This window comes from Balearica regulorum, chromosome 1 (genome assembly GCF_011004875.1).
Source record: "Balearica regulorum gibbericeps isolate bBalReg1 chromosome 1, bBalReg1.pri, whole genome shotgun sequence".
NCBI lineage: Eukaryota > Metazoa > Chordata > Aves > Gruiformes > Gruidae > Balearica > Balearica regulorum.
Genome location: NC_046184.1, coordinates 180258708 through 180278958, shown reverse-complemented (window position 1 = coordinate 180278958; position 20251 = coordinate 180258708).

Sequence of the window (20251 nt, the reverse complement as noted above, 5' to 3'; positions counted from 1 at the left end):
TGAAATGAGATCACCAGTGAAAGGGGATGTCTGTACAATTCTTCTGGGAATAACAACAACAAAACGAAACAGTTCTTAAAATGAAAAGATTACACAACAATACATTTGCTCCCGAACAAAAGTCGCAGAGCTGCCAGGCATTTGGGAGATTATTTCCACGAGCTCCTCCAACCTCAGCAAGAAAAAATATTTTGTGGGTTCATAAAATAGAAAATAAAATTAGCTCCAAACAGTACCCAAGGACTGACTACATGACACAGAACCTTCTGGGACATAGCTATGCAATGTACGCTGGCAGGTTGTTACAGGTGAGCCACCTGCACGGCACAGCACAATCCACAGTGGGTGAGCAAAGAGGCCACGTGGCAGATCTGCTCTTCCTCTCTGTGTCCTCTCTTCTCTCTCCTGTGGCGGAGCAGCTAGAGAAACTCTTGCAGGCCTACTGCATGCAACACAGCTCAGCCAAGCAACTCCAGCGGGAAAAAGAGAGAAAGTGAGACAATATAGCTTCTAGCCTATGCTTCAATAATTAATAACAAATTATAGGATTCTAGTCCCTTGCATCATTCTGATGATGAGACTTTCCAGTCTGAGTGGAGAAGCCGGGGGAAAGAAAGGGATTTAGCCTTTAGAGCAACTCTGATGAGTGCACCCTGGCTTGTACATGGAAAATATTTTATCTATGTAAAACAGAGAGCTGGCCTCTGCTGCACAGAGACCAGTTGTGGGATGTGTCAGCCCTGGCATGCAGTGAACTGAATAACAGATGACAAAAAGAAAACATGAAAACAGGTAATGAAGGTACAGACTCTGAGTTTGAAATAGGCAGTCCCAAGAGTAAGAGGTACTTGCAGGATATAAGACCTATAGGCAACGTATAGTATATGGCTTGCACACCACATTTTCACCTAACTCATTCCAACCTATACATGATGTAAGTGCATGAGCCTTGCTTATAAAACCGTTGTTTAAATATGCTTATAAGAAGGGTGACATACACAAGAAGATTTCATCGTTCACACAGAGAAGCACAGCACTTGAGCAATCCTACTCATCTCTACATCCAGCAGCAGCACACTGTGAAGACTTTGAAACCATCTCTCATTCCCTGCGCTGGCCTGGGGAATTGAAGTAGCACAGCAGGGGTAACATTTGTTCCATGCTGATGAAGGAAAGGGATTATATGTCTGTAAAACAGAAGGAAGGGCCTTAGGGATTTTAGGCCTGCAGTGGCAAAAATTTTCTACAACTGATCACACGACAGGGATGGCGAACCTGTGTCATGTATCGCTGTTGCAAATGGTGTGCAAGTAGGGCTTGAGATATCTGCTCTCTTTTGGCCGCTGTGGAGCTTTTGCTGCTCACACCGTCCAGCAAGCAGTGTCTGGCTATGGGAAGAGTTCAAAGCATCAGCTAAAAGGTAGGGATATAGCTTAGAGGCTGTAAGGAGCAGAAGGAGATAAGGTTGAATAAAGAGCAGATGGGGGTAGAGAAAGACTGGCACTAAGTGTGAAAATTCATCAACACCATCCCAGTCTCTATTGCACTTTTCAAACAAATGCATAGGATTTGAGACTAATGTTTAATGATGACAGATATAACCAAACCAGTATTATTATGCTCTGAACAGTTTATTAGCTTAAACAATGACAGCTTTTCTCCACTTTTTTAGTGATGTTTGTGAATGTTCCGATATTAAATTTCCAGACATGAGAAAAATTCAGAAACAATTTACAATAATAAATTAATATTATTATACTATACTATAAATTTATAATAATACTTTATATTTAACTTGTCACCAAATGTACTGAATTTATAGCTACATCTATGCATCTTACATATATACATAATGCCAGTGCATTACATAAAGTGGTTAAAATATGAGAAATAGTCTTTCAAAATCACATTAAAAATACTCTGTCACAGCTATAAAACATCTACATGGTGAGGTAAATATATCTTCAAAGTGTTGTGAAATCTATCAGAAGTGCACTGGGAAGAGAGGGTCAATTCTTTACTGGTAAGAGTAGGAACAGTTCTAGTGAAATGAAAAGTCTCCTACCTGAACTATTAAGCCTTGAGTCCTGTGGTGTTTTTTTTTTTTTAACCCTCATGGGTCTTTTGTTTGTGAAGTTAGTGGTAATACAGAATGACAGAATAATTACTGTTAAAATGTCTTTTTTTTTCAAATGAAATATGGTTATGTAATGAACCATCTATACAAAGAATAAAGTCTATTAAGGCACTTCAGTCAGTAGGAATCCAATTGAGAGTTTCAAGGACCATAAAGGTTCCTCTTTTCTCTTTTTCTTTCTTCTTTTTTTTTTTTTTTTTTTTTTTTCATTTTTTCCCCTCCTTCTGGGGAAATCTTAACCCTGAGAGATATTTTTTTTTCCTTTTTAGCTCTTAAGGATCTTATGTCTCGAATAATCTCACTGAAGAGATAAAAGCAGAAGCTCTGCAAAAGCCTGCATTAGAAGGAAGAAAAGTTGCATGAGTTGCTGAGAAAGACAAGGTAGGGTAATTCCCTCTGATCATCAGCTATTCTAATTTCTGTTCCATAGCTGTGACCTGGCTTCATGACTTGTGGGTTTTCCGTCAGCTTCACATCATCACCTGCAATTTGCATAATGTAAAACTCCAGGAAAACACGGGGTAGGACAAGCTTAAATTAACCTTGTAAGGTCTGAGCTTCATTCTGGCTCATTAATTTCAGAGCACATGTAGTTCTAATACCGAATAGGTAGAGAATACTTTCAGCTGTAACAATGAACTGTAATAAAAAAATGAAAGATTGTAACTTTAGTACTAAATCTGATAAGAATGAGATCTGATTTTTGTGTTTAGTTGCCGTTTCTCATATGAGAAACCTAAATACTGCAATGTAATCAGTTTCCTATGCTGAGGCTTTGTCACAAGCAGTGAAAAATCCTCTGAAGATATCTTTGAATCTTAATGCTAAGCTGAGGAGATATTATAGCTTCATTTGCTGAAATCTAGTTCCTATTATCCAACTTTGATAGTGTGTTCAGTATCGTGGTTTTATGAAACCACATTAACCGCTTTATTTTATCAGATAAGGATTCTTTTGTGTTCCTTAAGCTTGCTGTGGTCTAGTAATTAATCTAAATAAATTTCACTGCCTCTGAAATATAGTGTATGTACATGATCCATGGAAAATTATCCTGGAACAGTATCTAGGTAAACTAGAAGTATAACTCATTGTTGCTTTCACCTTTACTGAATTTAAATATTGTCAGGGCTGCTTCAGAGATCTTTTAAGTAACAATAAATTCCAGCATACTAACACTTACTGTGTTAACATTAACATAGTAACACAGAAAGAAATTCTTTACTGTGAGGGTGGTGAGGCACTGAAACAGGTTGCCCAAAGAAGTTGTGGATGCCCCCTCCCTGGAAGTGTTCAAGGCTTTGGGCAACCTGGTCTAGTGGAGGGTGTCCCTGCCCATGGCAGGGGGGGTTGGAACTAGATGATCTTTGAGGTCCCTTCCAACCCAAACCACTCTATGATTCTATGATTCTATAATGTGTTTAGCTACATCAGTTTGCCATATAAACCAGCTGCAGGTCACTGCCTATAACAATCATTGACACCCCAGGTTCAGCTGTTTTGGGTTAAGGATATTTATTGATTTAAGTATATAAAATGTTACATTACAGCTCATTCATGTCCTACTGACAAAGCAAAGTATTTTATCAGAAGTGTACCTACTTAAAATAACCAATCCTATTCTCTCAAACAATTTCATACTCCTGTAATTACAAGTCTTAATCCATTTTCAGAAAACTCATTAATAAAAAGGAAACAATCAAACAAAAAAACAAAACCAAACAAAGCAATCAAGTAAGTAAACAAACCCCAAAACATTAAATACATCCAAAAGAATATTTCAGGAAGTCAGAATGGTTGCAAAATTGTTACAAAAAAAAAAAAAAAAAAAATTGTCTCCCATTCAAAAGATACTTGAGATTCAGAAATGCCCCCTGAAGTAGAATATTCACTATGACTAGTAAAATGTAATATTTTAAACTAGGCCTGAAAGATAAAACAAAAGAGCACAAACACATCTTGTCTTAATAAAATGCTTACTTTAACAAAACTGAAAAGAATTGGACAAAATATCAAAAATACCAATTAAGCAAAACTCATACTATAAAGAACAAAGTTTATTAGACTCAGTCTGCAGACACTGTTGTGGATACCACTTTCTTAACCTTAGGAAAATGATGAAATAAACAAAATAATTTAAACACAAAGACAAAAAATCCTAATGCAGGGAAAAACCCAAACAACAAACAACAAACAAGCCACATTTTGCCATTGAACACTGTAAAACAGTGCTTGTGTCTATCCTGTTCTCACTACATAAGTTAATATTTTCTCAGCTAAAAGCTGAGTTAGTCTGCATGGGATTTGTTTGTTCTCAGTGGAGAAAGAAAAGGCTCATCACACCCTAAAGCACACCTCTTCAGATTAATTGAACTGCTTATTTCCACCTATTGTCAATAAAGGGTTTTTAGGGTGGCTACCTCAGAAAAAGATGCCTGCTGTGAAGGCATTTATTCAGATAAATCCCCAAAAGATATTTTGGCTTTCCAAGTGTTCTTGTCCCAGTGCTTTCCTGAATGGTACAAAGATCCGACTTTGCCAATGTAAAGATGTGCCCTGCTCCTGAGAAGTGAATGTCTTGGGATGCAAAATAAGTGTTTGGCTCTGCTATGGTGTTAGCTAAAAGAGTTACTTTGTGCTCTTCAAAATACATTATATTGCTCAGGGAATGACTCCCTGGATTTAATGCCATGAAATACAAAAAAGTTCATGTTCATTTATTAGGACTAGCTCCTAGGAGGGTAGGTAGGCTATGTCCACACCGGATAGTGGTTTTCAGTTCAAAGTGCTTGAAGTAACATACCTGCAGCATAGCCCATAGGGGTGTATTGATAGAGTAAAATTTAGGGTATCAGAAGGTCTGTTTCTGGGATGTGTCATGGGAATATGGGTGTAGCATTTGTGGAAGCAAATGCTCCTGGGATATGTTGTAGGGCCCTATAGAATGGAGTGATCCACAGTTGACACAACTTTGATCCTGTTTTCTAAAGAAGCTCTTGAGTAAAATATTTCCCCAAATTTGCCCTATTTTCCTGGCTGGTTCCAGGTAGAATGCTACAAAATAGTTGTTATTACAGAATATAAGATTTCTGAAATGCTTAGGTGGATCTCAGGGCTACATTTCTACTGTTAAATAAGAGAGTCAGGAGTGAGATTGACCTCTGGACCTTGACCATATGCACTACTAAATTGTCATCTTTATTCCTGGCTCTATCATAGAATATTCTGACTAGCTCTGTCCAAAACAAATATGTTACGTAGAGTGGGTTAACCAGAAGCAGTGTAGGCTCAAGCCTATGTCCAACCCTTTGAGCTCTGGCCCAGGTATCAGCCTATGTCCTTCTCCTTTTTATTTAGTAACACAGAAATAACCTTACAAAGTATAAGAAGTCCTCGAAAGATGTCACAAGTTTCGCTAACTTGAGTTGGGGATTAAATAAATTCCCTGGACTTTCTTGCAAGGAAAGAAAATTAAATATAACTTTGAGAAATATAAAATCAGGCATATTGTCTTTATTTGTTTTTCCTCACTATTAATATACTTAGTAGTATATTCAGTACTAGCCAGATCTTTAAGCAAAAATGTTTTGGTACAGGTGTTTCTAACCGTTTCATGTAGATTTCTACTGGAAGTCATAAGAGTTTCCTGTGTAGCATGTCAGTATACAGACTCTTTTTAAATCACTTCTGAGTTGCTTGTCCACTTAATTAGGTAATTCAATAGGTACTTCGGTCTGCTAGTTCTACTGTCTTCTCTACTTCTTTTGCTCTGATGACCTTTTTCTGCATATTCAATTTGTGAATTACTCAAGTGGGCTTTTGACTTATACTTATTGCTTAAAAGTCTAGGGTGAGACATGCAATGCTTGACCTTTGCCTTGAGTAGAATGAGTCATAAAAGCAATTTTCAATTCAAAATTATAATGCTGCAACAGAGATGCTTTAGCTTAATTTAAATGTAAGGAAAGGAAGTTGTTTGCACTGTAGGTTCTTTGTCTTAGGACTTCCTTTCCTGTTAACTACCAAAGCCTAGATGCACTGAAAAATTGGCTGGTTTAAGGAAAGGCTTAGATAAAACAGACTGAAGGCTCTCAAGAATGTTGAACATGGTGTATAGTGCAGAATGATGGAATTCAAGGGGTCTTTTTTTCAGCTTCCATCAAATGTTTATTTTAGGAATAAGGTCTACAGTAAATATGTTGCAAACATACTGATTAGGAACTCCTGCTGCAAGACATGTAGAAATGAAAGCAAACACTTCAAAAAGCAGTATATGTGGCTTATTTTGCTACAGAGTAAAAGGAACTTATCACATTTTAACCGAGGTGAGCAAACAGGCCTCGGTCCTCCTACCCTACAGCACTTTTTACAGATATCAGTTTTAACCCTCAAAAGATCCTATGTTTAAAGGGGTTCTACTTTGACTCCACTTGAGTTTCACTTGTAGGAATATTAGCATATGTAGAATGTAATTCTCAGAGATATTCAGTAGTGTGGTTTTAGGCACTACACATTAAGATTTGTAAGGCCTTAGAGCTTAAAGAGACGAAAAGGAGAAATGGTAGGAGAGCAGAAGAAGGAAAAAACCATATGTTTCTATCCAAGCTTTGGATCACACACTAACTCATAATTGAAACAAGTGGTAAACAATGAAGAAAAAATGTATATTTTCCATTTTCCATCCCACTGTCCTTTTCACTGGGCATAGCACTGCTAGAAGATGACTTCTCCTCTCCTGATATCAGAAGTTTACTCTTGTTGTTTATGGATGGTGTGGCTCCTCATTTATCCAGACTGAGCCACATTCCCAATGTCAGCATCATTTCAAAGTGTCAGAAAGAGAGTGACAGAAACACATCACATTTCTTCCAAACCCTCACAAAGGAAGAAAAATTGCATCTTCTGTAAGATGCTGATGTCTGAAACTGTCCTCTTGATAGCAATAATGTGTGTGGTGCAGGAGTATACTTGCAGCAAACAACTTCTGCAGTTGATTAAATGCCTCAACTCCACAAAGGTCGTTTATTGCTTGTCTACTTCTGCACCATAGACGTTCTCCTTTAAATAGAACAAATGTCAGTTCTGGAAAATGTGATGCTCAAACCTTCAGTTATAAAGTAGAAAACCTTGACAGGAATTTTTTTTTTTCCTTTTTTTTCTGGGACGGAAGATTCAAATACTTTGCCTCAATATTTCAGATAATCCTCATTTCAAAACTAAGAAGATATAACTGGACAGAGAAAGTTGAGAGGGATAGATACAATGCATTTTCACCCATTCAATTTTCAAATCTGTTTGGATTTTTGCAGCCTTGGAGACTGCCTATGCTATTGTTGTGCAGGAAAGGATTTAAATATTATTGAAAACCCATTAGTAACAGTTAGAAAGATTTTTTCAGAGCTATAAAGAGTTAGATGGATTTATATGGAGTAAATTTTCAGTGCAGTGTGTGTGAACTGAGATCCAAATTGGGTAAATTTAATAGATAATGTTAACAGTAACTACTGTAGAATGTAGGCATATGCTACCCAGACAGTTGTTACCAGGAAAAAAAAAAAAAAAGTTTCAGTCGTAAACCTGTGTGTAATCTTAGAAAAATACAAGGAATGCATGCCAGCTGTTGTTTTGCTGATTGTGTTAGTTTTCTTTTCCTATGCCAAGTTCAAATACCGTTTTCTCAAGGTCATTCTGTTTCTGAATTATGTTATCACTAAAATGTGGTGTATAAATGGCATCTACTGTCCTAGGGTGGATGCCTAACAGTGTATATGACATGGCCATGTTTTTTGTGTTAATGTAGCTGTAGTCAAAGTTCTGGTTTGAATCTTAATTACAATGGCAGATGTTTTATAGCTACCTTAATGTACCTACTTTCTAGAAGTGATATGAATAAATGTACATCTGATTTAGGAATATACCGGTGGAACACTAGATCCCCTAATTTGGGAAAAAGCTTGACATCTGAAGAAACAGTTTATGACTTTTCATTATTCCTGCAGTCCTCAAAGACTTCCATGCAACTCGTATTACATTTTGTAGAGTTGTCAATGGAATAGGCATATTTACTTTTTAGGGAAGACATATGTCAGTACAGAAATATACTTAAGCAACTGGACACAGGTAAAAGTAAATTGAATAGCTTTAATGACAGAAAAGCACAAAACACTAGAAGATGAAGCTCAAAGTCTAGTAGCACTAAATATTTTATCTTCCTTACTCTGTGCTATAAATGCTTTGAGTTTAAAATTTAATACTATAATATTTATTGACAGCAGGCTGTGAAAAGAACACTGTCCTTGTTTTCAGCTATTATAACTATGCATTATGGTCTACAGGGACAGCCTGAATTTTGTTTTAATTTGTATAGGAGAAAAGACTGGAGAAAAATATCCTGCCCAAAACCCTACAGTTATCATCTTTAGTTCCATGTCTAACAGAGTAAATGATTTATTAGTTTCCAGCGTATTTCAGGAAAGGTGTTTGGTTCACAGAATCACAGATTTTTAGGGGTTGGAAGGGACCTCTGGAGATCTAGTCCAACCCCCCTGCTAAAGCAGGATCACCTAGAGCAGGTTGCACAGGATGGCATCCAGGCAGGCTTTGAATATCTCCAAAGAAGGAGACTCCACAACCTCTCCGGGCAGCCTGTTCCAGTGCTCGGTCACTCTCACAGTGAAGAAGTTTTTCCTCATATTCAGATGGAACTTCCTGTGTTCCAGTTTGTGCCCATTGCCCCTTGTCCTGTCACTGGGCACCACTGAAAAGAGTCTGGCCTCATCCTCTTGACATCCACCCTTTAGATATTTATAAGCATTGATGAGATCCCCTCTCACTCTTCTCTTCTCCAGGCTAAACAGACCCAGCTCTCTCAGCCTTTCCTCATACGAGAGATGCTCCAGTCCCCTCATCATCTTTGTAGCCCTCCGCTGGACTCTGTCCAGTAGTTCCCTGTCTTTCTTGAACTGGGGAGCCCAGAACTGGACACAGTACTCTAGAGCTGGACGCAGTACTACACAGGTTCAAATATCTATTACACAATTTGGGGTGCCACAGTGGTGATGATTATTTATGTGTAGCTGCTACTTGAGAAAAAAAAAAATGAAACAACCCCAAACCCTACAGAAAACACATGCAACTACTCTTAGAGGGAAAAAAAGAAAATACTAAGGGAAGAATCATGTTTGTCCTTTCATTATGCATCCTCTGTCTGGTAAATATTTATCTACTACATCAAAATACTCCATTAATCTCCTTATGCGTATTAAAGTATTAAGCAATCTATCATGATCACTTTAAGGTACACGGTGCTATAAACAAATTATCTAGGCATATGATGTTGATTAGCTTAAAACCCCTCAACTTGCATAAACTCAAACCCATGGTAAGCGTATTAATTCAGTGAAGTCCACTGCAATTATTTATGTGGTCTAAAAAGGGGGATTTCATGTCATATAAGTAAGCCAGGTAAGCAAATATTTCACATTAAAAGGGCAAGTGTGGGAGAGGTTTAACCTACATACACATTGTAAGATATAGAGAAGTAGCTTATGCAACTTTTTATGGTTGCAGAACATTTATTTATTCAAAACCATCCTTTAAAGTTGTAGTTTGTGTCTGCAGAATGAAAGAAGCAGCTAAAAGACTCTCTTACAGAGTCTCATTATTCTTTTTTGCTTTTCAAGAAGAAAGTCATTCAGGTTAGAAGTGTGTGGTTGTTTTTGTGCATGAAGATTTTGAACACATCATATGAAGAAGAAAAGATAACACACAAGTCTGTATTCCAAAGAGTTGGCCAGGCAAAGAAGAGAAGCAGTTGGACTGTCACAGAGGACTGAATGTTTTTCAAGATGAATTTAAGAGGCAGATGATACTGTCTAGGGCTATTTTTTTTTTTTTTTTTTTTTTTTACCAATTCTTACATTTATACCATGTCCTGTAAATGCAAACCAGACACAAATAAGCAGATTCACCACTGTGTGTTATCACACTGCTTAGGGTGATCCCGCATACTCATATAGCCTGCTAAATCCTATGCCTGGCAGCCATGAGAAACTAGGTCAGGAGCAAAGGATGGGCAGGTAATGCTCACTGAACGTTAGACATGAATGGGACTTTGTGATAAAATACCAAAAGTTGAGGGTATGACTTCTGGGCAGTAATGTACAAACTTAAAAGAAACCATCATCAATGCAATTATCTTAGCAGCTAGACAAAGCATAGCTCTTCCCTTAATAATTAAGTAGGTCAATTGTCACAGATTTCACTTGAAATATGGAAAAAAATGGGTTCCGAATCCTTCTTTTATAGTATATAGAGAAACTTCCAGTTGCATGCTACTGTAAGTGTGAATTTATCATCCTTGCTGGAATAGTTTCACTTTATGTAACTAATTAAATATTTATAGGAACAGAGAATGCAAAAATAACTCTATGTGAGAGAGGTTGTGACATTTATGTGGGAGAAGAAAACCTCAGGATAAGTTCTCTAACTTAGAACGAAGCAGATTTGGATCAGGGCACCCACATGATAAGCAAGTGCTATATCAAGTTATAGAATATACTGCTTTGGGGCTGTCTCTTTGTAAATTATTCTAAAGTGTTTGGGGTTTTGGGGTCTGGGTTTTTGTTTTGTTGTTTTTTTTTTTTTTTTTTTTTTTTTGTGTGTGTTTTTTTGTTTTTTTTTTTACCAGTCCAGAAGAAAAGAACTTTAGGCATTTCTTTAACTTTTACACGAAGTGGGACAACTCTTTTCATTTTAATTTTATGCTATGCATTAGATTTCCAGTAGATTATTTCACTGCAGTTAAAAAAAGAAAGAGATATAGAGGGTTTGTGAATATTGACCTGTCTAGTTCTATTTCCATTAGCATTTCTATTTGGTTGTTAGATAACAAGGAATTGTGAAAATAGAAAGAAAGTTCAAGAATAAAACTTCAGCTAATATACAGCATGCAGAACTGTGTAGAATTCTCATGCTGAGGAAGAATCTGAAAAAGATCACTGACAGCCTATATAATTACAATGTTTGAAAGGATATTTCTTTCAATTACTAAATCTGTTTGAATATAATGATACTCTTCAGTTCTCAGAACCAGAAGACTGAGGATGAGTCACAAGAGCACACAGTAGCTTACATTAAATGTCTCAAAGGAAAAAAAATAAGTGGAAATGCAATTTAGAAAGAGAAGACACAGCACCAGAAACAACAGAGTCACTATAGCACCACCAATAAGGATGGAGAAGCTTCAAAAGTGTCTATATTGAGGTTCATTTGTTAACTGTCAACCCCCTCTCTGGTGTGTAACATTCTGCTGGAAATCTTGCGTGAGCAGATTTTGTTTTGATATTTCAGAACTTCCAGTTCCTGTCTCAGCAGAGCTCAAAGCTGCAAGGATGCATGAAAAGAGAGAAAAAGGTGTTGGAAAATAGGCAAATAGGCTATGTAAATAATTTTAAAACATCAAAAAAATCTTTGATTCAGGTTTGACTTAAAATGAGGAGTGGTTTTTTTATTTTTTAAGTGACTGATTCTCTTTTCCATTTTCAACAAGTAAGCTGGAACTGAAGCTGAAAATTCCAGCTTTACCATACGTTATAGAGTAAGACATCCATGTTAACTACAACAGTGTGGATATTAGCAGTAACATATCTGCAGCAATGTATAGGTTAACTTACTTCATCAAGGTTCTTCACAGTACCATAGGTGGAATGATTCCAGTACCTGAGATAACTTATTGAGACCTTCCTGTATCTCTGCATCACCTCTCAGGCTTCAAAACAGTATTTCAGGATTACTACAGGTATGACAACATTCTTTAATTTAGGATTAGATGTATATGTCAGTAGCGTCTTTTCTAGATCAGCCTGTCTATACAAGATAAAAAGGTGTTGTAAAAATGGAATAAAGGTCCCATCACAGAAGAGGAGGATTTTTTCATCACAGTAGACAAGGGATTCTGTCCTGCAAGTCTGAGCTATAAGGAAAGGACCCGTGGGTAAAACATGCACATCAACACAAACACCGTATTCAGCTCTCGTCTGTTGGGCTGACTAACATGCTACTATATTCTGCAGAATAATGTTAGTTTTATCACAAGCATTCTAAACCGAAGTAGCACTGTATTGCAAAGTGCTAAAGTGTCTAGGTGAGAGTTTTTTGAGAAAACAGACAATAGTTAATTAATGCTACAAGTGCTATTATTTGTAGCATATACAACAATCCTAGCTGAGACAGAGGTATTATTTTGCAAAGACTTTGTAAAAAGGAAGTGGAAAACAGGATCCGCCTGAAAGAATTTAAATTCTCATTTCAAACAAAAGGTGGGAAAAGGTGCAAAGAGATGGACTGATTTTCTCATTGCCATTACCAAGTTTTTTCAAGAAAGCATTTTGGAGATCATGCACAGTCCTCCATCTTCAAGTGAAGGTACAATACCATCAGGAAAGGACTTAAATCTAATGTGTGTATATACACACTACAGACTGCAATTCAGAATAGGTTTTTCTCAGTAGGATTATGGAAAAAAGATCTCCAGAGACCTCAAAAAGTCTGTCATGTCAAGGTGAGGCTCAAACCTGTTTGCTCAAGCTATTTTTACAGTCGTAAGTTCTTTAATCAACATGGGAAGTCTTCAATCATATCTTTATGTTCTTTTTCTTCTGAGGTGTAGCCTTACATATTTTTTAATAAATGGAGGGTAGACACCTAAGGATTTACTTCCTCAGAAGGAGAATGGATATTTAGGGCTTAAAGAGTGACTGCAATTTTAAGTACATGTCTGATGAATATTGTAATTGCACCTCAGGCTTCGGGAATGTTCTAAATCAGAGGAATATGAGAAAGGAAACAGTATTGCTGCTAAGTTGTGGCCATGTATAGAGGACAGACACACTTAGCATTGCAGAAGGAGCATTTTGAAAATGTTAGTTCAGTAAGAGTACAGGCAACATGACAGAATCTGATTCATTAAACTACCCGGTTAAGGGCTATTCATATAAAAGAAATAAAAAGGAACAAGTAAAATGATAAATTAAACACACAGATATACAGACCTGATTAGGTGATAACAGAGCTGTGTTTATTTCTTCCCCATGTAATATAGTCCTGTGTGCATGTGTGTGTGTGCAGAATTCACTAGCAAACTTCAAGCCAGACTAGCAGGTGAGTAGGATATTTGCATCTGGAAAGACTCCAGATCTGAGACAGTGGTGGGTATCGAGCCCATGGTCTGGTCATGGATATTATCCAGGCTGAACACTTGTGTTAATATTCAAGGGATCTGTGAGTGTGGGGGTGATTGTGAAGCAGGTGGGAGATTGCATGGACCTGTTTGCTAGTAAACATCAAGCTGGACAAGCCAGTGAGTAGGAGGAGAACTGCTTAGAGGGTAAAGAGGCCTGAGATCCAGGTGGGGATGTTAGGTGGATATTCAAGTGACCTGAGAATATGGGTGTACTTGTGAACCTGAGGAGTGAGGGCATGCATGTTTTCACTAGTCAGAGAGGAGAAACAGGTCTTGGCCATCTGCACTTGTATTTTATGAGTCCTGGTGGATGCATTATATATGGGTGGTGTTACATGCAGTGCCCTGAACCTGCAAATGGGAAAGCAGCAACTGCAGCCTGGGATGGAGCCTGGGATGGAGACCCCTGGGTCATGATGTCTTAGTCTGTGCTTACTCTGATCTGTAGGTAGTATTAATAAGATGTGAGTAGCTGTGTGTACTACTAAAAATGTGGTAAAATAAAACTAATAATTACATTTTAATTAGAACTTTTGGTTTTAACACATAGAGTTCAGTCACAAAGTACCATTGTTTCTAAAAGATGCTAATTTTTCGAAAGTTTTGTGTACTTATTCCCATTTGTGAGTATTTTCTTTAAACTCATTCCTGTTTGCTTGCCCTCCTTGTCAAATTCTGCATTTTTAGGGGAACTTATTTTTTTTCCTGTATAATTTAATACATTTTTAGACGTATTCAACTATTATGTTAGAAGTTAGATAAATGAGTCTTGAGTTTAGGCTGGCAATTCATTTCATAAACTTTCTGGATTATTTTCTTCTTCTAAGATCTCATTTAGGCAATCTGAAAATCATTCCTTTATGTGTTTTAACTCTTTAGGAGGACCCATAGGTTTTGTTAATTTTTATTTCTACTTTGGCAGTATCTTAAAGGTAGTATCTTTGATAGGATCTTAAAGAACAAATTGGAACTTTACTTGTCTTTTTGATATAACCTGTCGGGTATTCTTCAATTTCCAAATAAATTAAAAGGAATGTAAAATAAAACAAACAAACAAACAAACCCAGAAAAAAACCCTCAACCCATTTCTCAGAATAAAAGAGTATCCACAGAAATTTTAGTTTTGTCTTTTTGAATTATGAATAGAGTTACATCTATATTTCTTGAGTGGATAACTCAGCAAAATTGTTGTATTCATTAGCACTCTATCACTTTTGTGAATATTTGCTATTTTTTGTGATAAATAAAACATTTCTTTTTTTTGACTAAGAGAAACTAAAATGCAATGAAAGACAGATGGCTGCAAAAACTCCACCTTCTCTTAACCAATGCAAGCATATCTGCTGTAAAGTGAGAAAAAAGCAGAAAGATATATTAAAGGGACATACTGGTTTACAATATATCAAGCATAAAGGCTAGTGAAAAGCTGATGATAAGCAGATACATATCTACTATTTTGATAAACTAACCATTCACTCTACCTATAAAGATAATTTTATGTAATCTGCAAACAAGAAATATGACTCATAGCAGCATGAAATTCAAGTGAGAATTAAATATTTTATTTCATATGCTTTTCTCCTAGATTCTGTAGAGCCATTTCACACAGTGTTTTGTGAATTACTAGCATCTATAATCCCACTGAGTCTGTTTACAGCATAGCCTGCAGTGGAGTGAAGAGACACCTGAACCAGCACATGTGCCAGAAGCAGTGAACAGCACTGAGTTCAGCATGAGTTTATTCCTTCTACTAATGTGATCACAATACAGTCAACTCTCCATTATCGATGCTAATTGGAGCTTGGCAGAGTTACCAAAACAGAAGTAATGCTATGGTTTCCACGCTGAGCTAACTTGCTGAGGATCAGCCCCATGCACAGCCCATTTGGCTCCATGAAAGATGCTGTGCTGTCCAAATGCATGGAGCCACTTCGGGTCTGAAGCTGTGTTCCTGGTGTACAGCATCTAAACCAATGAGCCCTCCAGATATGCCTGAGTGTGCTGTGCAAAGACAGCTGGAACAGCTCGTGATCACTGGCAAGGGCTCAGCACAGCATGGAGCAGTTATAAAGCCTCTGGGCAAAAGATGGATGTCATTGCACTCATGTGGCTCTACACTTGGTGCAGCAATCTGTGCAGCATTTGGACTGGCCTGCCTAGATCAACTGGGATCTTTTTACACCTCTGGCATGATTTAGCTACAGCATGGATAGCTACTTCCCAGATGATGCAAAAGTCACTAAACTTGAGTTGCCTCTGACCAGCTGTAGATGTTAATAATGTATGCAACCGAGATAGTCAGCCCAACTCCCTGTGTAGTCAAAGGAGGAAAATAACAGCTTTCAGATTGTGATCTATTGCTTTATAATCCTGATCAGAATTGCTCTTCAGTATGCTTAATTCTCTACATTGAACAAAAAGCCTCAAGTGTATATCTCAAATGTGGACATTTATGACCGATGTCTAGATCTAGCTGGCATCACCCTTGGCATCTACCATGGGTTCTGGGCTTTATTATTTTAAATTGTGTTATCAAACATTTCTTGTAGAAAGAACAAAAACAGTTCCCTACCCACTCTGTATTTACAAATTGACATAGGAGGGACATGTTTTGCATGTTTGGAGTTCATAGAAGCTGGAGAGAACTGATGTTATTTGACTCTGTGAGACATCCAATTTCATTATCGATTTAGGAGTCAGCAGTAAGACCACTTTCTATGATACTGATTTAAAATGCAACAGTTGCTTCAGGACAATGATTCTGCCTATAAAGTTCATAACATTAAAGCAAAACCATTTGTTCTGTGAGTTTCTTAGGCACTTGTAACACTGGTCTATCCTACTGTTCAGATAATTATGAATGCAGAGGGAAATACACAAACTGTCAGTTAATCGAGTGGTTAAAAACTTAGTACCTGCATCCAAAGAACAGCTTTGGATGAATGAACCATAGCTAAAGAGACCATATGGTAGGTTTGTAAATAAGTGCACATGCTATATTCATCATGAGAGTTGCAAAATATTCAGCCCTGAACTTGAAGAATGGGCTAAGAGGAATGCTACACACAGGGCTTCAGATATTTTTGACACACCTTTGTTTTGTTGAAAATAAAAATTAACAAAAATTGGGATTTTTTAGGGAAGGGACAAAAAGAGGGAAGGCAGAAGGCAAATTTCAATCCATTTCCTGTTTTGAAAGACAAAAGATCAGGCTGTTGAAATGTACAGTTTTGACACCTTCCAACTTCAAAATTAATAACAGCAAATTCTTTTAAGAGTAGAAAAAACATTTCTTGCCCACATCTAAATGTACTACTATTGTAAATATTGTGTTTATTATTTTAGCTGGAGACAGTCTGAGAACAATGTTCAATGAAACATATGATTTACAGCTGAAGAATTTGGGAGTTTTCAGACACCTACAAAACATGTGAACAACTGGCTATCACTTATTAATACCACAGCAATGGCAAAATATTAAATGAATATTTAAAGAAGACAGCTTTAAATTTGTAGACTACTAAATTACATGATAAGTAATATTGAACATGTGAATTATTATATCATTTAGTTATATGTCTACTGATTTATAAAACTTACTGAGCGGCTGTAATGCCATGTCAATATGTATTTGAAATAAATGCCACGTCAGAGTTAGGAAACTGTCTGGATAAGGGTTAGATACAATGAAAAGACTGTATGTTCTGACCACTGTATTTGTTTTCAGACAGCAATACATCACTGAAACAGTGTGCTTCAACATCAGCTATGGCTAACAAAAACGATGCAGATGATTGTACAGAGTAACTGTGATGGTGTGACCCCATCCAGCAACTAAACTGACCCAATCACTCTCTCACTCCTCTCAAGCAGAGATCTCACTCATCTCTAGGATGGGGGAGAATCAGAAGAGCCAAAGAGAAAACTCATGGGTCATAATAAAGACAGTTTAAAAAGTGAAACAAAACACCATGTACAAGCAAAGTAAAATAAGGAATTCATTCAATATTTCCCATCCACAGGCAGATGTTTAACCACCTCATGGAAAGCAGGGCCTCAGCACACGTAACAGCTACTTGTGAAGACAAAAGCTATAACTCTGAACATCCTTGCTTCCTGCTTTCCCCCAGCTATTATTGCTGAGCATGACATGATATGGTACATAATATCCTTTTGGTCAGGTGGGGTCAGCTGTCCTGGCGGTGTCTCCTCCCAGCTGCTTCTGCACCCCCAGCCTGCTCACTCCAGGTGCAGAGTGGGAAAAAGAAAATTTCAACACTGTGCGAGTACTACTTAGCAATAGCCAAAATGCTGCAGTCTTATCAATGCTAGTTTAGTCACAAATTCAAAACACAGCACTGTACAAGTTGTTATGAAGAAAATTAACTCCATCTTTTCCAGATCCAGTACAATAACTAGGAAACTTTGGCCAAATAATGATAACAAATTCAAAAATATTTTAGGGCAGATTTTACATGTGTTACTCTATATAAATAATGGAACTTATTTATATCAATACACTTGTATAAGTTGCCCATGCTTGGCAAATTATTTTTTTGGTTAGTTTAGCAAGAGGAAAATCATAAATTTGTTTTACTTCTGAGCTTCTAACAGGTGGTTGCAAACAAGAGGTTTAAAAGCTGTGTATAAAAGGAGACCATGTCCATTAAAACTAATGTATACTGGCTGTCTATAAATCTGTGCATAGCTACCTAGAAAATAGCCCCCAAGGGGCTTGAATGAAGTCTAAAGAAAGCAAACAACCAGAATTACAGCTGAAAGACTAAGTTCACAGTCTGTCCTTAATTCACCCTATTAACTCTGCAGAACAGTCTTTTGCATCTGTAACAGCAGTCAGGAGGAAGGAGTCCTGTTCTAGAAGGTAGCTTAAAAGCAAAGTTGACACAGACTCCTTTCACACCTCTCTGTTTTGGGAGTATCTAAAAAAAATCACACTTCTGTAATACTTTCCATTCAAGGACAAAGAGCTTTTTAACTGTTTAAATGTAAAGCCTCAAAATATATCTATGAGTGAGGTATTTAGTATTGCCTTAGAGTTGGACTGAAAACTCCCCAAAATTTTCACTGTAACTAAAATTGGGTATCTAACTCTTAGACAGAGTTATTCCCTACACATCATGCTTAATTTAAATTGACTTGGAGCACTTAATACCTTCATCTGCTGCATTTTTATTGTCTCTGTTCTGATGTGTGTGCTGAGGTGTACATATCCAAGTATGATATGTTGTGGCCTTCACCTGGTTTCTTGATATTTAATCTAAGTAAATTGGTCACTACCACCTCATGAGCTAGTGACAGATGAAGGAAAAAAAAATCAGTTTTTCTGACTTCAGTCCTGTGCTTACAGAGAACAACTCATGAGTTTGAGTCACTTTTGGACCCACCTTCTTTCTTCAAGATCAAATTTTTTTACTTACATGGTTTGATTTTGTGGCCCAAATTAGGCCTTTCTGTGCCTTATGAATATTTAAACTCGAGTTATCAAAAATTTATCTCTCTCAATGGCAAATTATTTTCCTGTGGCGTATGTATTCTTAGCATGTGCTCCACTGATTATGATGTATATTTAGGCCCAGATTCTCTAGCTAACTTTAGGCCATCACCTACAATATGAATGATCTGATAGAATTATCCTAAAGATAATTCCTTTAGCTAAGGCCTACTAGTTAGCTTAGGTAGGTGTGAATATTTGAGCTTTAATGTTCCAGGACATGAATTTCAAAGGGACAAACCAGTCAAGACCAAGAGGAGACTTGGGTTCTACCTCCAAGCATTAACTTCCTAGAAATTTACAAAATCTTCCTACTAAAGAGCATTTTCCCTCCTTTCCTAAGGCTTTAGATTCTGGAATGTGGTACTAAACTACTTCCAGCTGTTAAACTAAACTACTGTGTGAAGTAATTGCTATGCAATTACACCACACACCCCCCACACCCCCCACCCCCAATTAATATTTTATTTCCCTAGTGTTACCAAAAAAAAAAAAAAAAGGAAAAAAGTAATCTTCAAAGTAACTAAAGCCCAATGTTAATTATATCATGCAAGAAGCTTATTTTATCAACTTTCTTTATCCTCAGTTGGGTAAAAGAAGCCTTTTGGTTTAGAAGCTGGACCAGCTTAGCAATTTCCTTAAGAGAGTCTTTAGACAAAAAATTGTTTGTGAAAATAACCTCTCAAGCAAAATATTTGTGAACCTGGTATTTAACTGTAGGGTTACACTGTGGTCTCCCTACAGAGGCATGTAATACCTAGTTATCTCCATGGACCTTCTCTGTGGAGATCAAGGACGAATGCCTACCCAAAGGTACGCAGACGCTTGCCAAAGCTGGCACATTTGCTGCATGCAGTCATGGTCTGCCTGCTTCCCTCCATCTCTTTGTAGCAACAACAGCAGCTTATGCAATTCTTAAACAGGCTTCAGGCTTCTTTCCATAAGAAGGCTGCCTACAGTCTAGACTTGTATTATTAATGATGAAAACCATTTTCTATGGTGTTTTCTGAAGCAACTACGCTAGCACTTTGCCTCTTAAATATTGGGCATTATTTCAGAGTTGGCATATTGAAGTGATGTCGTTAAAAGGCAGCGTGGGCTGGATCTAGTGTTCCTATTCAAAAAGGCAGCTCTGCTCTGATCCTTGCATTTTCAATTGAGATCGGCTTTCTTAGATGTGAGGAAAATTTCCCAATTTGGTCCTGATGCTAAATTTCAGCCTTGAGCAAGCTTTTATAAGAAAAGACTTGCCTATGAAAAAAACAAGAATCAGTGATAGGCTTATAATTATAGCAATGTTAGAATGCACTGTTGTGACATGCCTTTGTAGTGAAGTTAGTGAAGTATGCCCTACAGTAAATTG